Source organism: Thalassophryne amazonica, chromosome 17 (genome assembly GCF_902500255.1).
Source record: "Thalassophryne amazonica chromosome 17, fThaAma1.1, whole genome shotgun sequence".
NCBI lineage: Eukaryota > Metazoa > Chordata > Actinopteri > Batrachoidiformes > Batrachoididae > Thalassophryne > Thalassophryne amazonica.
Genome location: NC_047119.1, coordinates 8,759,162 through 8,769,340, shown reverse-complemented (window position 1 = coordinate 8,769,340; position 10,179 = coordinate 8,759,162).

The window sequence follows — 10,179 nt, the reverse complement described above, 5'->3', positions numbered from 1 at the left end:
ATGTCAACAACTCTGACTTCCTACTGGTTTATTCTCAATTTATGCATAAACAGCTGGCAAAACACTGACTTTGGTTCCAGTAAAAAGGCAATTCAGGCTGCCTGCTCAAACACTGTGGCTCTTTGGGATGTGCACTTAGTGTATCACTTCAACATTTTATGTTACAGCCTTATTCCATTTTTGGACTAGGGCTCTAAGATAAACGACAATGAACCCCATAATGGCAATGAAGGTTTTTACAAACTTATTTAATTTTGATTTCAGTCAGCAAACTCATGCAATAACAGAAAATGAATGAATAGATAAAAGGAAAATGCATACAAGTAAAATAGTGAAAAAAAAAACGGCTGAAGCTATCTTTTAAATGCTCAAACCCATTTATACCATGTCAATATTAAAAACAAGACATTTCTGTCAGACTACAAACAGTAATATGAAAACTCTCTCAGTGAATCACCAACACTGGTAAACTTCAATTTCTTTTACCATTTCGAATATTTTAATGAACCCTGTAACTACATTTTTTTTTTTGATACATTCTTTTAAAATGATTTATACTGGTGCTCTGTTTGAGCTCCAGCTCCAAACTGCTCCACAAATCCACACCACAGATTTGTGCATACTTACTAGTTTGACTTCTATACTTTTTGAAGTTAATTTATTAAAAACAAAACTAAAATCACATGTACATATTCACAGCCTTTGCCATGAAGCTCAAAACTGACATCGGTGTGGTTATGTCACAGGAACGCCAAAGATTCTGGGACAACTGTAACGAGTCATAAAATAGATTGTGGCATTCCTTAGGGTTCAATTTTTGGTCCAACACTTTATAACCTTAACACGTTACCAAGTGGAAACCTGATCAAACATGGTTTCCACAGTTAATGCAAATAACACACGTCTCCTGCTGACCAAGAGCTTATTGATGCCCTTTTTAACTGTATTTTAGTAGGTCATGGATGGCGGAGAACATTCCAGTCAACCAGGATAAAAACTGAAGTTTTTTTTTTTTGGTTCTGAAGCTTGGAGAAAGTCATCACAAAATTAAAAGCAGGTTTTAGCTATAGAGAAGACTCCATTTTAAGAATAAAAATATATACTCAGCTGTTTAATTTTAAAATGGGTTCACATGACAAGTTTTGTCAGTCTTGTTTATTTACATAGTTATGACATTTAACAAAGAAAATCCACGGCAGCAGAGAAACACTCATGCGGCTCGGTTGTGATGGTGCAAACTGAGGATGCTGTAAAATCTCAAGACATCTTGCAGAGATGCAAAGCATCATGGGCATCCATCCTCTGTAGATTCTGCAGCAGCAACAAAAAAACATTTTCAAATTAATATCAAAGATGAAGAATAAAAACAAAGGTCATTGGAAATGATTAAAGTCCAATAATCAGAATGAACGATTAGTAATCATGACAAAAGGTGAATGTCGGAGTGACCTCAGGAAAGTTCCATTTTTGGGTTAATGGTGCATTTTATTAGCAGATGACAGTGTGTTGTACAGCACCAGAAGGAAGTAGAGAGAAAGCTCAGAAGGAACAGGAAAAGAAACTTGAGGAATCGTGACTTACCTCTAACCCCAGAACCAGCCTGCCCTGGAACATCCGTTTTTCTCCTCTGCAGAAAAACAAATCATTCAATATGAAATTGGCTAATAAAAACTAGAACTCTGTGATTTACCGTCCTGCTATTGAACAGGAATTATTTCCCTTCACGTCCTTCATGGGTGATTCTTAGACTACGGGCACTTATGTCCTTTGATCATATTGTATGAAAAACAGAAAAAAGGGGAAATTTCACACTTTTATAGTTATCTTTACAATGAAAGTGTTAAGAAATTTGTTCTAGTAGTCTATGATGACTTTTTTCACCTTTTTTCAGCATCATTATATGCAAATATTGCCGTTTTGTGCTTGTCCCACACCCAGACTTTTGATCTTCAATGATAATGAATGGTAAAGAAACGTTTTTTCTAATGTTTTAAAATATCTCTGAATAAAATATCAGTAAAATAATCAAAACATAAGTGGGGTATTCAGTGTCATACAACTGTTATTTTTTTTTAAACAAAATGTAGTTGTCCCACACTATTGCCGTAATTTCCACCACAACACTGTAATGTGTTTGTATGAAAGATTGTTTGGGTAGTTTCTATGGAGATAAACAGTGACATCAGAGCACATGTATATAGTGCCAAATCACAACAAACAGTTGCCCCAAGGCGCTTTATATTGTAAGGCAATGGTGTGGTGGAAATTACATTTACAAGGCCAGTAGTGCCCGTAGTTAAAGAATCACCCTCTTTTGTGAGAAGTTTCACTGAAAACCACCAACTGATCTTGGAGGTCTTGGTTTTTGTGTTTAGCAGACTCGTGGACGGACAGACAGACAGGCAGGATGATTCTTATGTACCCCAAAGTTTTATTTACAGGACATAAACCTCACGTTTACCACTGACTGTATTTTATTAACTGTGATTGTGTTCGCATGTAGGAGTCAGGCCTCACCTTGTTTTTTGGTGTCCAATCTGAGTTCATCCTCTTGTCGTCTGTATCTCATAACCTGACAACATACACTGTCTTAACAGACAAAAAGACCAAAATTCACTCACTGCTCTGCCAGAGAGATCAGTAATAATTCAGTTTTAAATAATTTGCAATGTTGAAGTTAAAAATTTATGTTCCATCACATACTAATGCTCTGGTTCACCTTGTGCTCTGTGGTCATGCTAGACTCCTGCTCTTTGTGCTACAGCGTGAAAGCATTGGGCGAGCTCTTCATGGAAGGCTTGGCCTCTTGTTGCTGCTTTTGTACCTTTTTGGAGCCCCTGGTTGGCTGCATCACAGCAGCATCAGGATAATTCTTCAGGGGTTCAAGATGAGTTCTACAAGAATACAACAAAAACTGGATCAGCAAATGCATCACACTTGTATAAAATTGACAAAACAAGGGCAACACTGACATTAACCTGCTTCACTGAGCCCAACACTGAACCTGTGCAAGATCTTAATTAAAACCTGAAGGCGCAAGCTTCATCATGATCCATTAAGTGCTTGATTTGTGGCTCAAGTTTCATCTATCTTGTTACAGAAAGATCAAGCTCTTTAGTGGTTAGTTACAAATGAAATATATCAAACATCAAATTTGTCTTAAGTTAAAAGACATAAATAATGCAAGAAGTAATTATGGGTACCATTTCCCGTTTTGTAACCTATGGACCATATGGTTTTAATTTGGTAGAGCTTATAGGACTTGACAGTACATTCCCTTGAATAATCAGCACTGCTGCTTGAGTGGGAGAGGGATAAACGCTTCACTGGGGATCATCAGATGAACACCCTCCTTCCGTAGTGTTTCACTGATTTTAGGCCCACGATACCTCCAGAGAGCTGAACAGCGACACCAAGCATCCCAGAATTGCCTTCCTCTGCTTTTACCACTTGATGGTCATCTCACAGCCCAGTTGGAGTCCTTCCTCTTAATCCACAGCCAGCTGCTGCTTTGCTCAGCAGTCTGAATGACTTGACTGCTTGAGGATGGCCTATCCTTGCACCCCCCATCTCTTCAGTTGTAGTCATGCCAAACAAGCCCTCTACACCCAGCCTCCACAGGGAACATCTTGGTATGCCAGTTGTTATTCTGGCTGGGCTGCTATTTCAGCGTAGTTTAAGCTTTTCCACTCTTGGGTGATTCTTTAACTACGGGCACTATTGGCCTTGTAAATGTAATTTCCACCACACCGTTGCCTTACAATATAAAGCGCCTTGGGGCAACTGTTTGTTGTGATTTGGCGCTATATACATGTGCTCTGTCACTGTTTATCTCCGTAGAAACTACCCAAACAATCTTTCATACAAACTGTTTAGGGACATTACAGTGTTGTGGTGGAAATTACGGCAATAGTGTGGGACAACTACATTTTGTTTTTAAAAAAAATCACAACAGTTGTATGACATTGAATACCCCAACTATGTTTTGATTATTCTACTGATATTTTATTCAGAGATATTTTAAAACATTAGAAAACGTTTCTTTACCATTCATTTTTATCAGTGAAGATCAAAAGTCTGGGTGTGGGACAAGCACAAAACGGCAATATTTGCATATAATGATGCTGAAAAAGGTGAAAAAAAGTCATCATAGACTACTAGAACAAATTTCTTAACACACTTTCATTGTAAAGATAACTATAAAAGTGTGAAATTTCCCCTTTTTTCTGTTTTTCATACAATATGATCAAAGGACATAAGTGCCCGTAGTCTAAGAATCACCCTCTTATGTCTCTCCAAATGCAGCTTCCCAATGTACCGTTAATTCTAGGATGTATAATAACTTCTGCAAAGATGAGGTCTGGCTCTGTTGGAAAGACTAGTTTGTGATCAAAGTCAACCTGTATTTTCCAGTCATGGGCCGCATCAAGGAGGGTTATGTTCATTCTTTGTAATTATTTTACCAGATGTCCTGCTCTCATAAAAGGAGTGGTGTTTGGTAGTCCAGCCAGTAAAGGAGGGGAGGGCATTCTCCTTCCTTCAAGGGTTGTAAGACCTGGTTGTGCCTCCAGGTGTTGTGCCCTTGGGACAGGCTTGTTTTGTAGCTGGTAAGGATGTACATTGATGGAGTTTGGCAGAGTGCACATGTGAGATCTTCTCCTACCCACTGATATGTTTTGGGGTGTGGGAGGAACATCAGAGGTGGCTCTGATTATGACGCTATTTCTGCTTCTTTACATCCCCCCAGAAATCCTTCCAATTGAGCTTGCCATGTTCCAGGTTTTCCCAGCTGGTCCACTGGCCCTGTCTGGACTGTAAGACTGCCTTTGTGCAACTTTCTGCCTGCACTTGGTGCTGAACCCAGTCAAACACCAACTTTCTTAATTGGGTGGATGAAGCCTTATGCCATGTTCATCAGCTTGCACTAAATTCAATTCCTGCTCGTCCCTGCTGAACGTATCCAAGCACATCTCCATCCTGGAGAGCAAATTTCGCTTGTTGCATGGCCTCTGATGGAGTCCATTTCCTCACAGTAGTCAGTCTGGGGGCAGACACTCATATTGCTATATCTTGAGACCCAGTCAGGGTCACATCCAGCCTCATTCTGGTGAACCTATACTCCAATGAAGCTTGAGCCAAGCAGTTCCAGATGAGTCAAATGCTAAACAAAGGTGTGTATACTGTCAGAGCATGGGGAGCATGTTTGGATACATTTATATTTTTATGTATGATTTCAAATGGAGCATAATGATAGATCAATATCCCCTCTGATAAGTTTTAAAAGTAGGAGGTCATATGGGTTATGTACTTTCCTTTTATTTCCACTAATGAACCCAACACTGTTGATCAGAGAACAGCATTATGCTTGTCTCTCTGACGCCACCTGGTGGTCACTGACAAAAATGGATATTGACAGGTTTCTGGAGCACATTTACCTCAAGGGTGAAGCAGATGTGGGATAAAGTGAGGAATAAATGGGCATCAACTCTCCTGCTGCAGTCACAGACAGTGGACTTTCATTAGATACATGCAGAGAGGAAACCAGAGAGATTTTAAGACCACATGTCATACTCACAGATGTGCAGAAGGTTGTAGATTCTGGTCTCCGGTTGAGTTTTCAGGACTGGTGCCATTGCCTCCACCACAGAGACCTGCAGAAGGTCCAAAGACCACCGGGCAGCAGGGAACCAGTTCCTGTGGGTGGAGTGCCTCTGTGCAAGTCGTCTGCTTGCTCTGCAAAACAGTTTCTGAGACGATCATCCAGTTGGACACACCAGTTTGGAGAGTCAACTCATCTTCAAGCTGCATTTCCTTTAATATGGTATCAACAGGAGCCTTTGTTTCCGCTATGTCATCGCACATCTCCGTAGCAGTGTCTTCTGACTGCTGGTTCGCAGGCAGATCAGTTGGACATGTGCAAGTTGTCTGCTCACTCAAACAGGCTCTGAGATGGACACCACGTGGGACTTCAAAGTTTGGAGAGTTGATGTTTCTTGAAAGTACATTTCCTTTAATAAGCTTTCAACAGCTTCTCTTGTTTTTGCTACACTATGGAAGATCTCCGTGGAGGTGTGCTGAATGCTGGTCCTCAGAAAACGTAGAAGTAGTGGGAAGATGCTCTCCAACAACTGGCTCTTGCTGTGTTCAGCTCACAGGCTCCAGAGGTCACAACAAGGTTTGTACAACCCCTGGCAATAATTATGGAATCACCAGCCTCAGAGGATGTTCATTCAGTTGTTTAATTTTGTAGAAAAAAAGCAGATCACAGTCATGACACAAAACTAAAGTCATTTCAAATGGCAACTTTCTGGCTTTAAGAAACACTATAAGAAATCAAGAAAAAAAATTGTGGCAGTCAGTAACGGTTACTTTTTTAGAGCAAGCAGAGGGAAAAAAAAATATGGACTCACTCAATTCTGAGGAATAAATTATGGAAACACCCTGTAAATTTTCATCCCCAAAACTAACACCTGCATCAAATCAGATCTGCTTGTTAGTCTGCATCTAAAAAGGAGTGATCACACCTTGGAGAGCTGTTGCACCAAGTGGACTGACATGAATCATGGCTCCAACACGAGAGATGTCAATTGAAACAAAGGAGAGGATTATCAAACTCTTAAAAGAGGGTAAATCATCATGCAATGTTGCAAAAGATGTTGGTTGTTCACAGTCAGCTGTGTCTAAACTCTGGACCAAATACAAACAACACGGGAAGGTTGTTAAAGGCAAACATACTGGTAGACCAAGGAAGCCATCAAAGCGTCAAGACAGAAAACTTAAAGCAATATGTCTCAAGTCGTGTCCTTTCCCCTCTGCTCTTCTCCCTCTAACTGCTGCACCTCCAACCATGACTCTGTAAAGCTCATCAAGTTTGCGGACGACACCACCCTCATCGGACTCATTTCGGATGGGGATGAGTCTGCCTACAGGAGGGAGGTGGACCGGCTGGTGACCTGGTGCAGCAGCAACAACTTGGCGCTCAACGCCCAGAAAACAGTGGAAATGATTGTGGACTTCAGGAAAGCCACAGCCCCCCGCCCTCCCTCGCCCTCACCAACAGCCCCATCACCACTGTGGTCTGTCACCGCTTCCTCGGCACCACCATCACCCAGGACCTCAAGTGGGAGTCAACCATCAGCTCCTTCATCAAGAAGGCCCAGCAGAGGATGTACTTCCTGCGGCAGTTGAAGAAGGCCAAGCTGCCTGTCCAGCTGATGGTGCAGTTCTACACGGTCATCATCGAGTCCATCCTCTGCTCCTCCTTCACGGTGTGGTACGCCGGGGCCACAGCCAGGGACAGACACAGACTGCAGCGCATTGTGGCCTCTGCTGAGAAGGTGATCGGCTGTAGCCTTCCATCTCTCCACAACCTGCACGTCTCCAGGACTCTGGGCCAAGCAGGTCGGATCACAGCTGACCCTTCTCACCCTGCACACAGTCTATTCAAACCACTCCCCTCGGGCAGGAGGCTACGGTCCATCCGGACCAGAACCTCCCACCATAAGAACAGTTTCGTCCCCTCTGCCGTTAGACTCATAAACACCTCATAACTCAGTCACCTTAAGCTTAACTCTGTCACTTTATCATTTTATCACGGGTCACTTTAGACAATGTACTTTGGTTTTTAATTGCACTCCTCCCACTGCACTGTTTTTTCTGTTTCTCTGTTTTTCTGTTGCACACAGCCTTTCATATTTCATATTTCTTTTTTATCATATATTTTACCTTATTTTGACACATATGTTATATTTTATCTTAGCATTTTATCTCTTCTTAATGTTGTACCGAAGCAAATTCCTAGTCTGTGAATCCTATTCACTGGCAATGGCAATAAACTTCTTCTGATTCTGATTCTGAAAAACCGAAAATGCACAACAAAACAAATGAGGAACGAATGGGAGGAAACTGGAGTCAACGTCTGTGACCGAACTGTAAGAAACCGCCTAAAGGAAATGGGATTTACATACAGAAAAGCTAAACGAAAGCCATCATTAACACCTAAACAGAAAAAACAAGGTTACAATGGAAAAAATGATGGAATCATGAAAAACAAAAGAATGCTCCAACACATCACTAGTATTTTGTTGCACCACCTCTGGCTTTTATAACAGCTTGCAGTCTCTGAGTCATGGACTTAATGAGTAACAAACAGTACTCTTCATCAATCTGGCTCCAACTTTCTCTGATTGCTGTTGCCAGAACAGCTTTGCAGGTTGGAGCCTTGTCATGGACCATTTTCTTCAACTTCCACCAAAGATTTTCAATTGGATTAAGATCCGGACTATTTGCAGGCCATGACATTGACCCTATGTGTCTTTTTGCAAAACTAACACCTGCATCAAATCAGATCTGCTCGTTAGTCTGCATCTAAAAAGGAGTGATCACACCTTGGAGAGCTGTTGCACCAAGTGGACTGACATGAATCATGGCTCCAACACGAGAGATGTCAATTGAAACAGAGGATTATCAAACTCTTAAAAGAGGGTAAATCATCACGCAATGTTGCAAAAGATGTTGGTTGTTCACAGTCAGCTGTGTCTAAACTCTGGACCAAATACAAACAACATGGGAAGGTTGTTAAAGGCAAACATACTGGTAGACCAAGGAAGACATCAAAGCGTCAAGACAGAAAACTTAAAGCAATATGTCTCAAAAATTGAAAATGCACAACAAAACAAATGAGGAACGAATGGGAGGAACCTGGAGTCAACGTCTGTGACCGAACTGTAAGAAACCGCCTAAAGGAAATGGGATTTACATACAGAAAAGCTAAACGAAAGCCATCATTAACACCTAAACAGAAAAAAACAAGGTTACAATAGGCTAAGGAAAAGCAATCGTGGACTGTGGATGACTGGATGAAAGTCATATTCAGTGATGAATCTCAAATCTGCATTGGGCAAGGTGATGATGCTGGAACTTTTGTTTGGTGCCGTTCCAATGAGATTTATAAAGATGACTGCCTGAAGAGAACATGTAAATTTCCACAGTCATTGATGATATGGGGCTGTATGTCAGGTAAAGACACTGGGGAGATGACTGTCATTACATCATCAATAAATGCACAATTTTACGTTGATATTTTGGACACTTTTCTTATACCATAAATTGAAAGGATGTTTGGGGATGATGAAATCATTTTTCAAGATGATAATGCATCTTGCCTTAGAGCAAAAACTGTGAAAACATTCCTTGCAAAAAGACACATAGGGTCAATGTCATGGCCTGCAAATAGTCCGGATCTTAATCCAATTGAAAATCTTTGGTGGAAGTTGAAGAAAATGGTCCATGACAAGGCTCAAACCTGCAAAGCTGATCTGACAACAGCAATCAGAGAAAGTTGGAGCCAGATTGATGAAGAGTACTGTTTGTCACTGATTAAGTCCATGCCTCAGAGACTGCAAGCTGTTATAAAAGCCAGAGGTGGTGCAACAAAATACTAGTGATGTGTTGGAGCGTTCTTTTGTTTTTCATGATTCCATAATTTTTTCCTCATAATTGAGTGATTCCATATTTTTTCCCTCTGCTTTGTCTAAAAAAGTAACCGTTACTGACTGCCACAATTTTTTTTCCTGATTTCTTACAGTGTTTCTTAAAGCCAGAAAGTTGCCATTTGAAATGACTTTAGTTTTGTGTCATGTCTGTGATCTGCTTTTTTTCTCCAAAATTAAACAACTGAATGAACATCCTCCGAGGCCGGTGATTCCATAATTTTTGCCAGGGGTTGTAGTAGCTCAAGCATCATCAGTCATGTGACTTTAGCACTTGGTGCTTTGTGACAACATACCAGTTTCATCCTGCCTTGGTGGTGCTTTGTGACAACATACATACCACTTTCATCTTGCCTTTGTTTTGATCTTAGTATGTGTATTTAAAAAAAAAAACTTAAATAGCTGTAATTTTGCTGACAAACTAAATCATAAACGTGTGAAAACAAATATCTCAGATGAAAAACACACCAAGCCCAAATCTGATAACAAATTCAGACAGATTTAAGGAACAGTGTAGACGCCAATATAATGTGCTAAAAATAATAAGAAATATTATTTTTCATATGTGGACCTATAATCTTCAGATTTAAATTATGGTTTAAAAAAGATCAGCTTGCAAAGGGTAATTACTACTGTTTGTGTTTATGTGGTATGGGAATACTTTTGTCCAAGCATTACTCCTTTTGAT